The sequence below is a fragment of the Cherax quadricarinatus genome, chromosome 61, assembly GCF_038502225.1.
Source record: "Cherax quadricarinatus isolate ZL_2023a chromosome 61, ASM3850222v1, whole genome shotgun sequence".
In the NCBI taxonomy this organism is placed as follows: Eukaryota; Metazoa; Arthropoda; class Malacostraca; order Decapoda; family Parastacidae; genus Cherax; species Cherax quadricarinatus.
This window is the reverse complement of record NC_091352.1, coordinates 22,356,893-22,375,987: the sequence shown is the minus strand read 5'-3', so window position 1 is coordinate 22,375,987 and position 19,095 is coordinate 22,356,893. Positions and strand designations below refer to the sequence as shown.

General features: G+C 45.8%; 1 pseudogene; it reads left to right on the top strand.

The window, feature by feature from the left end:
• The first annotated feature begins 255 nt into the window (after positions 1-255).
• On the top strand, positions 256-3,387 carry LOC128705999 (uncharacterized; annotated as a pseudogene).
• The last annotated feature ends 15,708 nt before the right edge of the window (positions 3,388-19,095 follow it).

Below are 19,095 nucleotides of genomic sequence, written 5' to 3'. Positions count from 1 at the left end.
TTTACTCTATAGAATATGTATGGTGATGCTATTTAATTTTTAAGCAGCCTTGTATATATGATGTTTTAAATAAAATATAAAAAAAATATATATATAAAAAAAAATAAAATATAAAAAAAAAAACTCTCAAATGTCCAAAGGTGCTTCGTGTGGACCAAACAGGCAATTTAAAGCTTTTGGTTGCAGTATCTGTGTTCAGCCAATTACAATTCATGGAAATCATTGTCTTCCAGATGTCAGCCAATCAGAAGCTCTGTTGTCTCTATAAAAGTGAGGGTAAGGTGGTTTCTCAGTCACTTCCTTTCTCGGTGTTGAGGGGATTACATTGACGTCTACAAAGGTATCAATTTTTGGGTATAATTATATGTCGAGAGATATAACATTTTTTTATATTAATTTATTTCATCAATATTTAATTTATGTAATCCAATTTATCTAGGCTATAACTTCAAATACAATTAGTATTTAAACTGTTCCTTGAGTTTAAACCAAATTGGGGCATCGGCTGTACATAAAATATTTGACTTCCCTTTTTAGTTGGAAACCATTTTAAAATTCTCGCTTCATATGTAGATGGTTTTAATTTGAGTTAAGGGGTAGTTCTGTATCGCTCAAACTATATACACTTCTGAAACTACCTGAACCTCTATTAGTCCTGGGTTTTGTGAAATTCCTAGTCTTCATCCTAAACTAATCACAGGAGTCTTACATTTTTTTCTTCTATGATCTCGAGAGACTACATCCTTTAACTAGAGCGTTAATATGAATTCTTAATACTTAAACGTCTATTAATTCCTTCGTTTTTCAGAACTGTTTAGTAAAAACCCAACTATTCTCTAAAAGATTATGTCCAAATCACGAGTTACACTTGTACAGTAGGATCTACTGTCAGCTCGGTAACATGACTGGCATCACTTCACACGCTCTACCTACGCCTCTTGACACTTCTTAAACGCACAGTTTTCCTTTACTACTGATTCTTCACTTGCAGAATACTGCAAAAGTGAGTTCTTAACTTGTAACCCAAGTAACACTAACATACCACTACTAAATTAAACTTTTAGGTTTTCATTTAAACCTCGACTACCCACAACTAAACCCTGGCTTTAAACCAGGTTTGGCCTAATCGCCTACACTAGTCGTAGAGGAACCTTACTTTGTTCCTCCTACCTTAGGTCACCCAGAAACCAACTGATTAAACTGCGTGTAACGATTTGCCCAACAACTCTACCCATACCGGGAACTGAACACCAGCCATTGTATAAAAGAAACATTGCCAATTAAATGGAAATAGTATAATCATGGAATACTTAACCCATAGTATTTTACAACGCACGTGAGGACGGGGAAATGAATGTATAGAAGGTAAGACAGCTCAGTTCGGGAAACTAAACGGTTGAAATCCCGTATCGTAAACCCCTCACCAGCGTAAAGAACCTCCCCTGACGGAACTAAACAGGAACGTTTAACTCTCTGCTTCTTTCCAGACTTGCCCTACCCATAAGGTTTATTTTCTTGAATTAAAGCTAGTGCTCAGGTTCCAAGAGCCTGAGACACTTTAATTCCCCCCCCCCCACACATAACCTGTGATCCTACAGGTTAACATTCCCAAAGTATATAATCTTAAAGTTAAATAGCTTTAATCTCCAATAATTTAATAGAATGAATCTTAGGGGACGACCTTGTATAAATGAAGTTTTCTTTTAAACTTTACACAGAAAAGCATGACTGAATTTAGGTTTTTTTTTTTTCTTTCCTAGTTGGGCTCTGATGCTAAAATATAGCTCTAGTAAGTTTCAGAATCTGCCTTTTGCTCTGGTTTTTCATTACACGAATACGGAACAACTTCCTACCACTTTAATGAACTCTAGACTTGAAACTTCATATTGCTGTTGCGTATTTTGTTTTAACTTGTTACACCTCCAGTCCTCCTAGAGGAGAGAACTGATCTTAATTTCAATACTAATAATCTTTAATAGTTACCATGTCCTGTTTTTAAAAAAGTAGCCAAATAAAGTTTACTATTACTTTCTTCTCAGATAAGTAAAATGATTTACGTGCTCCTGGCCGCCGTCATAACTACCGTTGCTTGTGAGCACTTCATTAGGAATGATGGTATGCCAATCATCTACGTTGGTAACAATGATACAAACGTGGCTCGCTCTCCCGCTCCTCCACAAACTCTGCCTCTAATACCTACGGTTTCGGCAAACTCTGCTATACCGTTCGTATCCCCTAGAGATCAGCAAACAAACCAGCAACCTAGGTTTGTTGGCCCTACTACACATCAGGTAACTAACCCGCTGCCCCATCATAGAGGTCCTCTGGAACCTGCAACAAATCAGTTTCCTCTGTTTGTAGACTCTCAAGGTCTAAGTAACCAACAGTTCACAGCACCTCGGGAACAGAATACAAACTCAATACAGTTTCCGGCACCACTGGTTAACTCTCAACCTTCTAATACACAACAAATAACCAACCACCATCCTGGACTGAGCTTCGTACCAAGACCACAAGTCTTCCACGACTTGCGTCAGCCTACATCTGTCTGCGATCCCCTCGCCAAGCCGTTGGTAAGGCTTCTCATTAGTTCTGTGAACTATCCTTAATTTTTTTTTTTTTTTTTTTTAAACTTTTGGAAAATTCCAGGTTGACGAGATTTACGATGGAAAGGCTTACCACTTCTCATGGTGTCACGATGGCGGCCGATCCTACACCTGGTTAACTGCTAACTATTACTGTGCAGGCCTTGGTAATGGCTTTCAACCTGTCAGTTTAGAAAGTCGGCTAGAACAAGATTTTATTTCTACCATTATTATTCAACGTAAGTTTAATCCTTTTGTTCTTGATTCTCGGAAATTGACTATTCAATAAACCAATTTTCTTTATTCTGATTGCCTTGCATTTCCATTGTCATCTCCTAAACTATGGACTATGCTTTATTTTTCATTAATATAAATCTAAAATTACATTTTCAGATTACATCTCTGACGTATGGACGAGCGGTAACACCATAAGCTCTTCCTCTTGGACTTGGTTATCTGGTGCGTCTTCAGCTTACACAAACTGGTCTCGTACTGGCAGGTAAAACTTCTCTATGAAGGGGGTGGGGGAGGAAGTACATGTAAATTTTAAATTTTTTCTTACACCTAACAATTCTGTCAATAGGCGAGGCCTCCCTCAACCCGATAACGACGAAGGTAACGAGAAGTGCCTGGCTTTGCTCAATAACCACTACAACGACGGTGTTACATGGCACGACTCAAACTGCAACAATCAGACGCGTTATATGCGAGGCAACACAATTCTATGGTGTATGAAATAACCTTTTACTTCAGCTTGCTGTCATATTTTCTGCTTAAAGGCAGAATTAAAGCTTTTGTTTAATCCCTAGTTTCATTGTTACCCTCCAGAGCCTCTAAATTATTAACTTTTAATACTTACTCAAAATGGCCAAGACTCTTCCATTGTCTTTAACTTGGCCAAGTTCTTTGACTAACAAACATTTAATTATTATCCTTTTAACTTTTATTACCACACATTGCCCTCAAAAACAATTTCCCCTGTTGACTTAAACCTAGCTCTATTTGCCCAAATGTGAAATTTTTTTTCTTTTTTCTTCACTTTAAGTATTCTACTTAAAGAGGTCAGACGTGGAACCCAGAGGAGCAGAATATTTTTCCTCAGTCTTAGGGGGCCTGTTCAGAGATCTTCAGTTGGGTGATGCTTTTGGGAAAGTCTGTGGAAGGTGGTACATACTTTTAAAGGCGAGGATACACGGCTCGTTCAGACAGAATATATTTATCTGAGGGTTTTGGTAGTTTTAAAAAACTATCGAGATGGTCTTCTGATCATAGGGCGGTAATAGTGGAAATGGGGTGGGAAGCTTTGGCTAGTAGGCAGGGAAGCTTAACTGAATAAGATGGTTTTGGGGGATGGGACGGTTGTGTACGGTTTTTTTTTTTTTTTTTTTCTCTCTCTCTCTCTCTCTCTCTCTCTCTCTCTCTCTCTCTCTCTCTCTCTCTCTCTCTCTCTCTCTCAATAGTTTGGGAACAGCTCTGTGCAGAGGGATGGACTGAGGAGGATATGGTAGGATGGTGAGATAGTGTGGCCAAGATAAGAATACGTAAATTTTGTGCGGAGGGCAAACCATTAATTGCAGTATGGTTTCTCAAATTTAGAATCTAGATTACCGGGTTATGCGGGGGGGGGGGGGTTGTACCCCATGGAGGAAATAAATGTTCAAGGACAGGATAAAGGATTTGCAAGAAGTTTTGCAGTGGTATGGGTAAAAGTGGGGCTGGACGAAGTACTCTCGTGGCGACGAGTCATCGGCTTGCGTGCTGAGTAAAAACGGTACGATGGCAAACTACAATACCGGGTTTGCAAGTCATTTCTTCGGTGGGGGTTTTAGAGAGGGTCAGGTATTGCAGGAAACAACTGGGATGAGTGCATGTGCAGATAGATGGTTTGAGGAGTATGGGGAAAAGTAGTGTCGTGGATGCAGAGGTTTTGGGCAGGTATGTATGTTCTGTGCAAACTGGGGAGGAGTGATCGGGAGGCACTGGGTGGGGTCATTGAGGAGGAAATATGGAGAGCCCTTATGGACATTAGTAAGGGAAAGGTGCCCAGGATAGATGGTTTACCAAGCGAATTTTATGTAAAACACGGAGTCTGCTAAGGGGTTTCCTAGTAAGGTTAATGAATGCCATGAAAGACTGAGTTATGATTGGAGAATTGCAGGCAGCGACGGTGTTGGTCCCGAAGGGCAAAAAAGAAAAAAGGCCGAGTACCCTTCGGGATTACAGCCATTTCGTTGCTTTGTGCTGATTATAAGATGTTTGTGAAAGTTCTTGGGAATAGGCTTAAGTGTTGTGGGGAGGGTGATGTTTTGAGTCTGTTTGGGTTGCCGGGTAGGTCAATGGTTGAGGGCCACGGGATCATAATGGAGGACATGGAAGGGGGGCAGAGGAGCATTGTTGGCATTGGATTGGCAAGGGGCTTACGACAGGGCAGATAGAGGTGCTTTGCAGGATATTCTCCTCAGACAGGTTTGGCAAAGAAAGTGAGGTGGGTGGATAAATTTTACTCAGGAGTTAAGGTAAGGGTGCAAATCAATGGTTGTGTAGGGAGTCGCCATGGAGCAGGGTCTTCGGCAGGGTTGTCCAGTATCACAACTTTTGTTTGCATGTGTTCAGGATCCATTATAGGATGGAAGATCGTCTAAGGAATGGGGGGGGGAAGATGGTGTGCAGAAGCCTTGGCCTGGCTTGGTGGGCTGTTGACGATACAACTATTCTGGTGTGTGAAGTGACACGGTTAGGAGTTTTAGGGGGGAAGTTATACACATGTTTGGGAGAGCTACTTGGATGAAGGTAAATCTGTAGGTCAATGATAATGGGGCCGAGTGGGCAGGGAGATTAGAATGGTGATGTGATGTCATGCAGCTTCAGACTCAGTCTGAAAATCTGTGGTCATATATGAGGCTGACCCAGTGCTGAAAGGGTCAATACAAATTGGATGGTAGAACAGGTGCAGCAACGTTTGGGAATGCTGCGACCTCACCATTTAACCCTTAGGCCACGAGCAATTGTCATCAATGTATTTATATAGCAAGTCTGGTTTGTATCGGCAGTGTTGCCGTTAACAGGAACGGCGATCACGAGTATTCTTATAATGGTGTTCAAATTATTGTGGGGTTCAGGGTGCAACTGGTTGCAAAGGGAGGTAGTGATATTGCCCATACACAGGTTTTTGTGTACTATGCTGGTCAGAGGAAAACTTTCATTTGTGTAGCTCCTATGAGCACATGGCAGGCAAGTGTCCTAGGAGGCAGGCTCCTTGAGTTCCGGGCCTCCATTTGTGATCTGGCAAGTGATTTGGTGCCTGACTTGGGTGCTTCGGGAGGATGGAGGACTTGCCTCTGGAGTGAAGAGGTCGAAAGGGAGGTGGCGGCAGCGGAGACGTCACTCCCAGGGGCGTCGGTGGAGACTGATGCCTGAAAGAGTTTAGTTCAGGATTCTTCGACACAGGATGGTTTATTGGTGGATGTGATAAAGGATTTTTTGGGTGGGGAAGTCTTGTGCAGAAGGAGTCTTCAGTTTGTGAGGGACAACAAAAGGCAGAGAAAGCATAGAGAAAGAAAGGACTAGAATGTGTGGTGTTGAGGTACACCAGGAGGATTTGCGTGATGGGGATGTGGAAGTTCTAGGAAAAGAACTGCAGGAGCTTCAGATACCCAAGGTCATCACCCTGGGTCAGAGGCCGGGGAAGAAATCGTGGGCAGTGGTGGAGCCAATGGCTCAGTGGTAGAAGTGTGCCCGAGTTGCACAGCGGGAGAGGGGGGGAGAGTGAGTGCACAGGAAAGAGTGAAAAAGCAGTTACACACAATGTGAAAAGTGCATAGGGGAAAGCCACCTCTTTTGTAACTTGCAGATGTGTCACACTTAATTAATGTTAATGGCCTTAAGGCAGAGGTCAAGAAAGTTTGGTTGGTGTGGTTTTTTATGGAGGTTTGATGTTTACATTTTTCTTTGCAGGAGTATAATCGCAGGGCTGGATGGGAGTTGAGATTGAAAGGATATTGCATGTTAGCAGTGGTTTGCTATTGTGGGGTGGCAGTGAAGGAGACCAGCCCCTTGCATGTCATGGGTTGGGAAGAGGAGGGTAATGAGGGTGGATGGTGTCTGGGGTGAGTCGGGCTAGTTTCGTAGGTGGTTTACATGGCAGCGACTAGCAATACCAGGGTAAAAGTAGATTGTCAGGGAGGTATTGCTGTATCACTTGAAGTTTGCCTGCTATAAGTCGTAGATGATTGGAAATGTATGAAACGGAGTGATGTTGAACAGAGAGGGGTGGACTGTGTTCTGAGGGATGTATTGCAGGATGTTGGGGTTGTGGTGGGGAGGGGGGGGATACCTACTGGAGCATAGGTTCGTCCAACGGGGATATGAGGCACGATTGGACAATCTGTCGAGCAGTGAAGTAGTGTGTATTTATTCTGGGTACTGAAAATTAAACGTAAGACTTCTTGAGGAGGGGGTGGGGCCTTTTTTCAGTGATTTGTGGTTGCATTTTTGGGAGGCTAAGGATGGGGAGATGTTAGATTGGTGGGAAACGCAGGCTAAGCCTGAGATAGCGATTTTTTTAAGGTTAGGGGATGTGAAGAGAGCTGGCATTAAGGGTTGCAAAATTGAGGGACAGTTGCAAGACTGTTGTGATGGGCGAGGTGGTAGGAGAGATGACATAGGTAGTCTCTGGCGTAAATAGCTGAATTACCCTATGATGGGTTTGATGCAATTAGGGTTAGGTTAGAGGATGTATTGTGGGGTGATAAGCTGTCTGGGGTTTTATGTAAATTTAGAGAACGAAAGACGGTAACCACCATATTACAATTGGAAATAGGAGTGGGAGGGTACCCAGAGGGTCTGGTCCTATCCAACATGGAAAGTCTCTGGATTAGAAGGGGGGGGCGTTTCTGGGAGGGAATTTTGGAGGGGGGGTTCCATAGTGTTTTAAGTGAGCAGGATAGTGGGTTTGGAGGGTGGTATAAGTGAGGTTGAGGTGGAAGAGGCAGTTTTAGGGATGAGTACCGGAAAAAAAAACACCGTTGTTAGATGGTATACCAAATGATTTTTATAGAGCACATTGGGGGTGTATTAGGCAATGCTTTGTTGGGGTATTGAACCATGTTAACTAGTGGTAAGTTGGGCAAATTGCAAAGTACGGGTGTCTGTTTTGATACCAAAGCAGAGGGGGCGAAGGGTCTAGAGTGCTTATCGAGCAATATCTGATGTGTGCAGATTACAAGGTTTTTGCGAAAATCTTTGGCAATAACTGAAGGTCATGGGGTTGGTGATGCATGGGGGACAGTTTGGAATTCCAGGGAGGAGTATGTGGGTAGGTAATGGACGTATTAGGGATTTTCTCGAGGGTAGTAGTGGGGACTATTCTAGGTCTGGATTAGGAGAATGCTTATGATTGTGTGGCTAGGGATTTTTTGATTGAGAGTATGGTAAGAATGGGTTTTGGAGGGTGGTGGGATGGGTGAGGATATTATATGCTGATGCATCGATGAGTACAGGTAAATGGTTGGTTGGGTAGTGCTGTACATATGGGTAGGGGTTCGAGGCAGGGGTGTCTGCTCTCCCAAATACTCTTTGCATGTATGCAGAATCTTTTCTATGTGCTTGTTGATGGTGGGACAGGAGGAAGGGAGGAGAGTGGAGGCTTTTGTGGGAATATTGTGGATTATGTAGATAAAACTGTTATACTTAATGAGAGAATTTAAGTAAGGTGGGAAGGGTACTTGAGATTTTTGGTAATGCTAGTGGTATGAGTTAATAAGCAGAAATCACGGTTTCTGGAGGTAGGCACGACCTTGAGCGAGGAGTTTGGCTGGATAACTGTAGAAAGGCTCAAGATTTGTGGGATTTTATATTTGGCAGATGCACAGGAGAGCAGGAGGGTTAATTCAGAAATGGTAATGGACAGAGCTTTGAGTAGGCTTAGGAGTTTCCGGGCCGGGGACGTAACCTTGCCTCAAAGGGTTGTTGTGGCAAATACACTGATTTATAGTAAAGTGTGGGGAGTGGCGGAAATTTATCCCTTAAGAAGTTAGGATATTATGAAATTACAAAGACTGTGTTTGGGGTTTTGGGAGGGTGTGGTTGTGCAAAGATGTGGTAATGACTGGTAAGATAGGGAGGATTGGGATTGATGGCATTAGGATCTAGGGTGAAGGCGCTATGTTAAGCAGAGGTATATTCAAGCAGGGAGGGGAAGGGGTCTTCGAGTGGGGAGGTGATGGGGGATGTCCGCAAATGGAGTGGCAGGGACTTAGTGGAGTGTGAAGATATGTTGAGGTTTATGGATAAAGGTTTGCAATGTTAAAACACTAAAGGTAAAATGGTTGGTGGGACTGGGTCGGCGTCAGGAATCACTGCAGGGGATGGCAGTGTATCCCACATGATTGGAGAGTGATGAGTGCAATTTAGTAAACTAAGAACAAGGCAAGAGTGAGAGAATTAGTATATAGATTTCTGATGGGGACTTTGGCATCGAAAGAGGTGCCAAGACAAATTGGTCTTGAGGCATCATGCAGTTTTTGGGGGAAGTTTATACTACTTTCCATGTAGTATACTTTTGTTCTGTTTTGGAGGTGGTAAGATTGTGGATGAAGAGGGTTTTTCCTTTTTTGGGGGGGTCAGATATCACCCCTTAAGGTTTTAATGTTAGATATGGGAGGGGTGCCCAACGAGGTGGGGAGGGCTATCAGATACGTAATAGTTGATTACTTTTGTCTCTTGGGGGATGAGGGAATGGAATCGAATCGAATCTAAGACGACGAGAGCTGTCGTGAGATGGGAAGGAAGGATGAGGAAGGATGGAAATACTGGAAAAGGAGGGGAAGAGGAGGAATCGAGGCAAGTGACCCAACCACTAAGGTACCACGTGTCCCAAAGTACTGGAGGCGTAGATGGAGAGGCTTGAATGATGATGTTACTTGGCTCACTAGGAGAGGATGGCAAAGGCAGTGGTAGGAGCTGGGAGTGTCAGAAGGCAGCAAGCAGGATGAGTTGGTTATTCTCTTGAACCGTTTTTCAGTGCATTGAATTTTGTTCTAGGGTTGTCACAGGTATAGGAGAACTGTAGAAGAGTTCGTTGGTTTGGGGTTGGTGGATTATCTTTTTGACGGTAGAGGATGGCTTTTCGTGGCTGATGTACTTTGCAATGTTGTCTTGGATATGTTGGATGAGTTCTAGGCGAGTCATGGGGCTGAAGTATTGCGTCGTGGTGAAGAACGAGTCCTTTGTGTTTAACGTTTAGTGTTCCAGGTAGTTTACGTGAGCGAGGTGAAGAAGTTGAAGGTGGTGTGGATGGCGAAGGTAGGGTAGGATCTTGGTTGGTCGTGGTGTGACGGGCCAATCGACTAATAGCAGGCGTGGTGCTGTCTTGGATGTTGTCAGGTGGGTGTTGATTGGAGGATTCAGAAGAGGCGGCGTCGTCGTCATTATCAATTATTAATTCCTTCAAGTCATCTGGCGCTTCAAAACTGACGATCTTCGGGATTGTTTTCAAAATCTCAGCTGATGGTGGACTTGCAGGGAAGTTAAATGGCATGTTAAGTGCAAGAAATTCATTAAGTCTTGTTGAAAGAGCCAGGTTTTGGAGCATTTTGCATGTGAGCCTCTTCAAGGGGGGCTCCTTGGCGTGGTGAAGAGGCTCTTGGTCTGAGGAATTAGCCCTGTCGGTCTTCTTCCTCAGACCGAACCTAATTACCCCCCATTCTCCCCTCCCCTATCCCATCCTCCCCTTTTTCCATTCCTCCTCCTCACCCCTCCCTTTTGCCCTTCCTCTTTTTAGCCTTCGTGATTTCTCCCACAGGCGCGCTAGTTCCTAGGTAGGGGAAAGGACACCGGGGTCCATCCCATTCCGTTGAGGTTTCTTGGCGGTGGCGTAGTTTGCCGTGGAATCTGGATTGCCTAGGGATGTCCCGATCCCTCTCCGGTATCCCGGAGTAGCTTTGGGTGTCTTTTGGGCGACGGGTGTATCTCTGGAAGCCACCTTTCGGATTCCGGGGGTGGTGGCTGAAGGAGGTATGCTTTGTGGCGGATATCCGGCCGCCCTCTCTTTTGTCCACCGAGGTAGCTCGGCAGATGTGAGGTTGCTATCCCAGATTGCTGGTTTACTGGCATGAAGGGTAGGGTATGGCACGGGTTCCATGCTGCATCTGCGCTACTAGCGGTGTCGAGTCCTCTTGGGCGGGGAGGGAGATTTCTGGCCCTTTCATTCCTCCTAGGAACTATCCCTCCCCGGTCCCCCCTTTTTTTTTCTTTTTTTTATTTTTATTTTCTTTTTCTTTTTTTTTTCTTAAAAACAAAAAGAAAGAAGTAACCTAACCATGGCAGCCCTAGTCCATGAACCTGGTACCCCCGGGCCCCTTCTTGATACCGCACCCCGTTCTGACCCCGCCTCGTCTTTGGACCACTCTTCAGACATTCCTCATGCCTCTGTACCTATTGCCGGTGCTGTTTCCTCACCCGCTTCAGGTACTGAGGCCTCGACTGACTCCTTCGATTTATCAGACCTTCGCTCTCCTCTGACTATGCTTCCGGCTTCTCCCTCTACGGTGCGGCAATTTTCAAATCGCCGACCCGTTCCACGTCGGACCAACTCTGGTCCCACGCCTAAACGTCAACTACAATTACCTGCTGATACTTCTCCACCTTCACCTTCTCGTTCTTCTCAGAAACGATCGACACGTCCTTCACTACCTTTCCACGCTCAGTTTCAGACTGAACAGTGGACTAAATTCTTCACTTTACGACCAACTTCCTCTACTGCCTATCTTTCTGACCATAGTATTGGCAAGGCACTCCTACGCCATGTTGGTAAAGATATTTCTTTTCATGCTCTTAAGAGCGGTACGCGCATCATTACCGTACAGAATGCTACCCAGGCTCGTGAGCTCTCTCGTCTTTCCCATATAGATACTGTTCCTGTCACCCTTGAAAAACATCATTCCCTCAATTCTTGTAGTGGTACCGTTATTCTGCCCCATACCATAGTTCAACAAAATTTCCAGACATGTGGCACCGACATTCTAGAACAGCTGGAACTCCAAGATCTCCCAATCCTCAAGGTAGACACTTACGTTCTTCCTGCCCGTGGGCGGAGACGATACTCTAGCAATGTGGCTCGTTTAACTTTTGACAGCCGAGAACTCCCATCCTCCGTTTATATAGCAGGACATCGGTTACAAGTTCGAAAGGTGATCCCTACACCACAACAGTGTAGAAATTGCTGGCGATTTGGCCATCCAGCGAAATATTGCAGATCTATCGCCGAATGCCCAGTCTGTGGTGCCGATGACCATTCTAATACGTCTTGCAATCGATCTCCCTCTTGCCTTAACTGTCATGAGGCTCACCCTTCGTACTCTCGCCGTTGTCAGGTCTATTTAAACGAGCGGGAAATCCGTTACCTCAAAGAGACAGAAGGTCTCCCTTATGCCATGGCAGTTTCTCATCTCCGCCTCCAAGGGAGACTCCCACGTGTTTCTTATTCCCGTGTTTCAAAACGTCCCCCCACTTCTGGTATCCCATCTTCTACACCCACCTCTGTGGTTCCCTCTCCCATAATCACTCCTGTATCTAATCCTTTTGCTGTCCTCGGCTCAGACGTCCCTACTTCAACGCCTCAGTCTAATCTCGCTTCTTCGAGTTCTCTCTTACAAGCCTCAGTATCGACGAGACCTCGTACGACACCTCTTCCCAATCGTCCCTCTACTTCTCAAAAGTCAAAAAAAGGTCCGGTAACACCTCCTACCCATCTTCCACCTCCTCATTTTACCCTCCCTGTCTCTGTCCCTAGTTCTTCCCCTCTCACTGGCTCAGTTACAAGTGCAGAGGTTCACCCTCCTCCTCGTAATGTACCTTCCTCCCCTGTTCCCTCCCAAGTTTCTCCCTCTTCTGCCACCTCCCAGGTTCCTGTCTCTTCTGTCCCCTGCCACGCTTCTCCAGTTCCCTCCACCCTTTCGCCCCCCCCCCTACCTTGGTACAGTCCAATACAGTTCCAATCTTTACTCATCCTCCCCCTACCATTCCCAATATTGTCTCCCATACGACATCTCTGAATTCCGAAACACTTGAAGCAATCTCTGAATATATTGCAGAGACCAAACCATCAATGGACACTGATCCACCTTCCGCTCTTTCTCTCTCCTCTGCTCCATCTGCGCAACTCCTTTCTTCACAGCGCACCGTTCCTTCGCTGCTTGAACATTTTCCACTGCCTCCGCATGTGGACTTTTCTAACCCTTCTAGTCCGTAGGAACCCTTACCTGCGGATTTCAAGTATCTTTATCATTGCCAATCATGGCCTTTTTACAGTGGAATATACGCGGCCTCAGGGGTAATCAGGGTGAGATTCAGATGTTACTCTCCCAGTTTGCCCCTGTTGGTGTTTGCTTACAGGAACCAAAATTACACTCTGCTGTTATTTCTCACATCTCAGGCTATAATTTATTGTATTCTTCAGATCCTTTTCCTGAAGGGACCTTTAATGAAAGTGCCATTCTTCTCCGCACTGATATTCCGTACCATCAGCTATTTATTCATACTTCGCTGCATTACACAGCAGCCCGTATCCACTTACATAGGTGGTATACGCTCTGTTCTTTATATCTCTCTCCTTCTCGGGCATTATCTATTCCGGATTTTGCCTTCCTTGTTTCGTCATTACCGCCACCGATTCTGTTACTTGGTGATTTTAATGCCCACCATTTCCTCTGGGGAGGGTCTCACTGTGATTCCCGTGGAATTCAGTTAGAGGCTTTTCTTGCCACCCACCCCCTCCATGTTTTAAATACAGGTACTCACACCCATTTTGATCCTCGGACTCATACTCTCTCTTGCATCGATCTCTGTTTGCTCTTCCTCCGCCGCATTAGACTTTACTTGGTCTGTTCTCCCGGACTTACATGACAGTGATCATTTCCCAATCATTCTTACTTCCCCTTCATATTCGCCACCTCTTCGCACCCCACGCTGGCAATTTAATCGGGCAAATTGGAACCTTTACTCACACCTGACTGTTTTTAAAGAGGTTCCTTCTTCGTCCTCCATCGATGAGCTTTTACACCTCTTCTCGTCCTCCGTTTTCACCGCAGCTTCTCATTCTATACCCCAAACTTCGGGCAGGCATTCTCAGAAATGCGTGCCTTGGTGGTCTCCTGCTTGTGCTCGTGCAGTACGTTTGAAACGCGCTGCATGGGGCAGGTACCGGTACAATAGAACCACAGAGCGACTCCTTGATTTTAAACAGAAGCGTGCGATCGCTCGCCGTGTCATCCGTGACGCTAAACGCACTTGCTGGCGAGATTGTCTCCACCATCACCTCTGCTTCCTCTATGAGTGCAGTCTGGAAAAAAGTACGAAAACTGAGTGGTAAATATTCTCCTGACCCGGCTCCTGTTCTGCGGGTTGCCGGTGTTGATATAGCAAACCCACTAGATGTTGCCAATGAAATTGGCAATCATCTGGTCCGTATTTCTCAGGGACTCCATCTATGCCCCTCATTTCTTTCCTCAAAGTCTGCCAGAGAGTTAGCACCCTTGGACTTTTCTTCTCTCAGAGAAGAACAGTATAATGTGCCTTTTACACTTCAAGAACTGGAGGCAACACTCTCAGCTTGTCGATCATCGGCAGCTGGGCCCGACGACATTCATATTCGTATGCTACAACATTTACATCAGTCAGCCCTTGCAGTCCTATTACGCCTTTACAATCTTATTTGGTCACAAGGAGTTCTTCCACAGCTGTGGAAATCCGCCATTGTTCTCCCTTTCCGCAAACCAGGCACTACGGGACATGAAACCTCCCACTATCGTCCCATTGCTCTTACCAGTGCAGTTTGCAAAGTAATGGAACGTCTAGTAAATAGACGTTTAGTGTGGTATTTAGAGACACACAACAGTCTCTCCACTCGTCAATATGGCTTTCGTAAGGGACGTTCTACCATAGACCCCTTACTGCGCTTGGATACGTATGTTCGTAATGCCTTTGCGAATAACCACTCGGTTATTGCCATATTGTTTGACCTTGAAGGCATATGACACAACTTGGAGGTATAATATTTTAGCCCAAGCCCACTCCTTAGGCCTTCGAGGCAATCTACCATCCTTCCTTAAGAACTTTTTAACTGACAGGCATTTCCGTGTTCGGGTTAATAATGTGCTCTCCCCGGACTTTGTCCAAGCTGAAGGTGTCCCCCAGGGATGTGTTCTGAGCACAACACTTTTTCTCCTTGCTATTAATGATTTGGCCTCTAGTCTTCCATCAAATATTTGGTCATCACTCTATGTTGATGACTTCGCTATTGCCTGTGCAGGCGCTGACTGTCACCTCCTTACAGTTTCTCTCCAGCATGCAGTCGACCGTGTTTCCAATTGGGCCACCACACATGGGTTTAAATTTTCCAGCACTAAAACCCACCAAATCACTTTCACTAGACGCTCTGTCATCTCTGATCATCCTTTGTACCTCTATGGCTCACGTATCCCTGAACGTGATACAGTCAAGTTTCTGGGCCTCCTCTTTGATCGTAGGTTATCCTGGAAACCTCACATTACCTCTCTGAAGGCAACTTGTCACAGCCGGCTGAACCTTCTTAAAACCCTTGCTCATCTTTCGTGGGGAGCTGATCGTCGAACCCTCCTTCACCTACATTCCACCCTTATTTTATCGAAACTTGATTATGGTGACCAGATCTATTCAGCGGCATCTCCTGCTACTCTCTCTAGCCTTAACCCCATTCATCACCAAGGATTACGTTTATGCCTTGGTGCTTTTCGCTCTTCCCCTGTCGAAAGCCTCTATGCAGAAGCGAACGTTCCATCCTTATCCGATCGCCGTGATGCCCATTGCCTGCGCTACTATGTACGCTCTCATGATCTCCGCAATCCTTCCATTTATAGAATGGTCACTGATATTAGTAGACATTCTTTATTTGTTCGCCGCCCCTGCTTACTCCGTCCCTTCTCTCTTCGCCTCCATTCGCTCTTGTCTTCTCTTCAACTACCACCTTTCTATGTACATGTAGCATCTCACTTTTCCCTACCCCCCTGGGAAGTTCCAGCTGTTCGAGTCTGTTCTTTCTCCCTCCCTTGCTCGAAAGCCCAACTGTCTACGGTCGCTTCCCGCTCTCTTTTTCTTGACCACTTTCACTCTCATTCTCATGCCATTGCTGTGTACACAGATGGCTCTAAGTCTTCTGACGGCGTAGGATTCGCAGCAGTGTTTCCGGACAGCGTCGTACAAGGGCATTTACTATCTTCAGCTAGTATTTTTACTGCTGAATTATATGCCATCCTTACAGCACTTATCCGTATTGCATCTATGCCTGTGTCATCATTTGTGGTTGTCTCATACTCCCTTAGTGCTTTACAGGCTATACAAAAATTTGATACACCTCACCCCTTAGTCCTCCGTATCCAACTTTGGCTACGCCGCATCTTTACTAAGCATAAAGATATTGTTTTTTGTTGGGTCCCTGGTCATGTTGACGTACAGGGCAATGAACAGGCAGACACTGCTGCGCGGTCAGCAGTACATGACCTACCAGTTTCTTATAGAGGTATTCCATGTACGGACTATTTTGCTGTAATATCTTCCCACCTTCACACCCGTTGGCAACAACGTTGGTCTACTATGCTCGGCAACAAACTTCAGTCTATTAAACCGAGTATAGGTTACTGGCCGTCTTCTTATCACCAGTGTCGAGGTTGGGAGACTACTCTCTCCCGTCTTCGCATTGGCCATACTCGTCTTACTCATGGATATCTCATGGAGAGGCGTCTTTCTCCTCTCTGTGAGAATTGCCAAGCTCCATTATCAGTCAGCCACATTCTGTTGGACTACCCACTTTATCAACGAGCACGCAGAATTTACCTCTGTCGTCGTCTTCGCCCCGCTGCTCTCTCTTTACCTTCCCTTCTCGCTGATGGACCCACCTTTCATCCGGACTCTCTCATTGACTTTTTGACAACGACTGACTGACTTCACAAATTCTGATACTTTCAGCCCTTTCTACTTGTATCTCTTGCTACCCTCTACCCCCGTACTATCCCCTGCCCCGCTGTTTTCTGTAACCTGCTGATCATCCCCCCTCCCTTCTGCCATCCAATTCCCTTGTTTCCTTCCCTACCCTGCAGCGCTGTATAGCCCTTGTGGCTTAGCGCTTCTTTTTGATTATAATAATAATTTGCATGTGAGCAAACATCATGCAGTAATAGAATTTGGTAGATATCATCAGGTGGAGGTTGGGTAGTGGCTTGTAGAATCTTGGATGTTGTTGGTTGAATCTTTGCAATTGCGCATATGAAGGAGAGGTTCCAGATTTGGCTGCAAGAGAATGGTGGTCACTCTACAGTTGATGTAAGTGGGAGCAGCAGTGGAAGTGCAAGAACGAAAATCGTGACCTGCAGACCCACAGGTGGAACAAATCTTCGTGTTCTTCGCGTGGCAGTCCGCAGTAGTGACATAAGAAAGAAGGAACACTGCAACAGGCCTACTGACCCATGTAGAGCAGGTCCATGTCCCCCCACGGATTAGACCAATGACCCCCCCCCTGGATTAACCCAATGACCCATCCAGTCTGATCATCTCCACTCAAGGATGGAGCACTGCACCAGACCCAGCAGCACAAGCTAGTCAGGTCCAACTCACACCCACTGATGTATTTATCTAACCTATTTTTAAAACTACACAATGTTTTAGCCTGAATAACTGTACTCGGGAGTTTGTTCCACTCATCCACAACTCTATTACCAAACCAGTGCTTTCCTATATCCTTTCTGAATCTGACCTCTTCAAGGTGGGGGCTCCTTGGCGTGGTGAAGAGGCTCTTGGTCTGAGGAATTAGACCTGTCGGTCTACTTCCTCAGAACGAACCTAATTACCCCCCAATCCCCCATTCCCTATCCCATCCTCCCCTTTTTCCTTTCCTCCTCCCCACCCCTCCCTTTTGCCCTTCCTTTTTGGCCTTTTTTTTTTTTTTTCTTTTTTCCACAGGCACGCTAGTTCCTAGGTAGGGGAAAGGGTACCGGGGTCCATCCCATCCCATTCCGTTGAGGTTCTTGGCATGGGCATAGTTTGCCGTGGAATCTGGATTGCCTGGGAATGTCCTGATCCCCCTCCGGTATCCTGGAGGGGGGCTTTGGGTGTCTCTCGGGCAACGGGTGTATCTCTGGAAGCCACCTTCCGGATTCTGGGGGTGGTGGCCGAAGGAGGTATGCTTTGTGGTGGATTTCCGGCCGCCCCCTCTTTTGTCCGAGGTAGCTCGGCAGATGTGAGGTTGCTATCCCGGATTGCCGGTTTACTGGCATGTTGGGTAGGGTATGGCACGGGTTCCATGCTGCATCTGCGCTACTTGTGGTGCTGAGGTCCTCTTGGGCGCGGAGGGAGATTTCTAGCCCTTTCATTCCTCCTGGGAACTATCCCTCCCCGGTCCCCCTTTTTTAATTTTTTTTTTCTTAAAAACAAAAAGAATGAAGTAGCCTAACCATGGCAGCCCTAGTCCATGAACCTGCTACCCCCGGGCCCCTTCTTGATACCGCACCCTGTTCTGACCCCGCCTCGTCTTTGGACCACTCTTCGGACACTCCTCATGCCTCTGTACCTCTTGCCGGTGCTGTTTCCTCACCCGTTTAGGTACTGAGGCCTTGACTGACTCCTTCGATTTAACTGACCTTCGCTCTCCTCTGACTATGCTTCCGGCCTCTCCTTCTACGGTGCGGCAATTTTCGAATCGCCGGCCTGTTCCACGTCGGACGAACTCTGGTCCTACGCATAAACGACAACAATTACTTACTGATGATACTACTCAACATTCTCGTTCTTCTCAGAAAAGATCGACACGTCCTTCACTACCTTTCCACGCTGCACAATGGACTAAATTCTTCACTTTACGACCGACTTCCTCTACTGCCTATCTTTCTGACCACAGTATTGGCAAGGCACTCCTGCTATGTTGGTAAATATTTCTTTTCATGCTCTTAAGAGCGGTACGCACAGTCACCGTACAGAATGCTACCCAGGCTCATGAGCTTTCTCGTCTTTCCCATATCGATACTGTTCCTGTAACTATTGAAAAGCATCATTACCTCAATTCTTGTAGTGGTACCATCATTCTGCCCCATACCATAGTTCAAAATTTCCAGACATGTGGCACTGACATTCTTGTAAAGCTGGAACTCCAAGGTCCCCCAATCCTCAAGGTAGACACTTGCATTCTTCCTGCTCGCAGGCGGAGACGATACCCTAGCAATGTGGCTCGTTTAACTTTTGACAGCCGTGAACTCCCATCCTCAGTTTATGTAGCAGGACATCGGTTACAAGATCGAAACGTGATCCCTACACTACAACAGTGTAGAAATTGCTGGTGATTTGGCCATCCAGCGAAATATTGCAGATCTATCGCCGAATGCCCAGTCTGTGGTGCCGATGACCATTCTAATACATCTTGCAATCGACCTCCCTCTTGCCTTAATTGTCATGAGGCTCACCCTTCGTACTCTCGCCGTTGTCAAGTTTA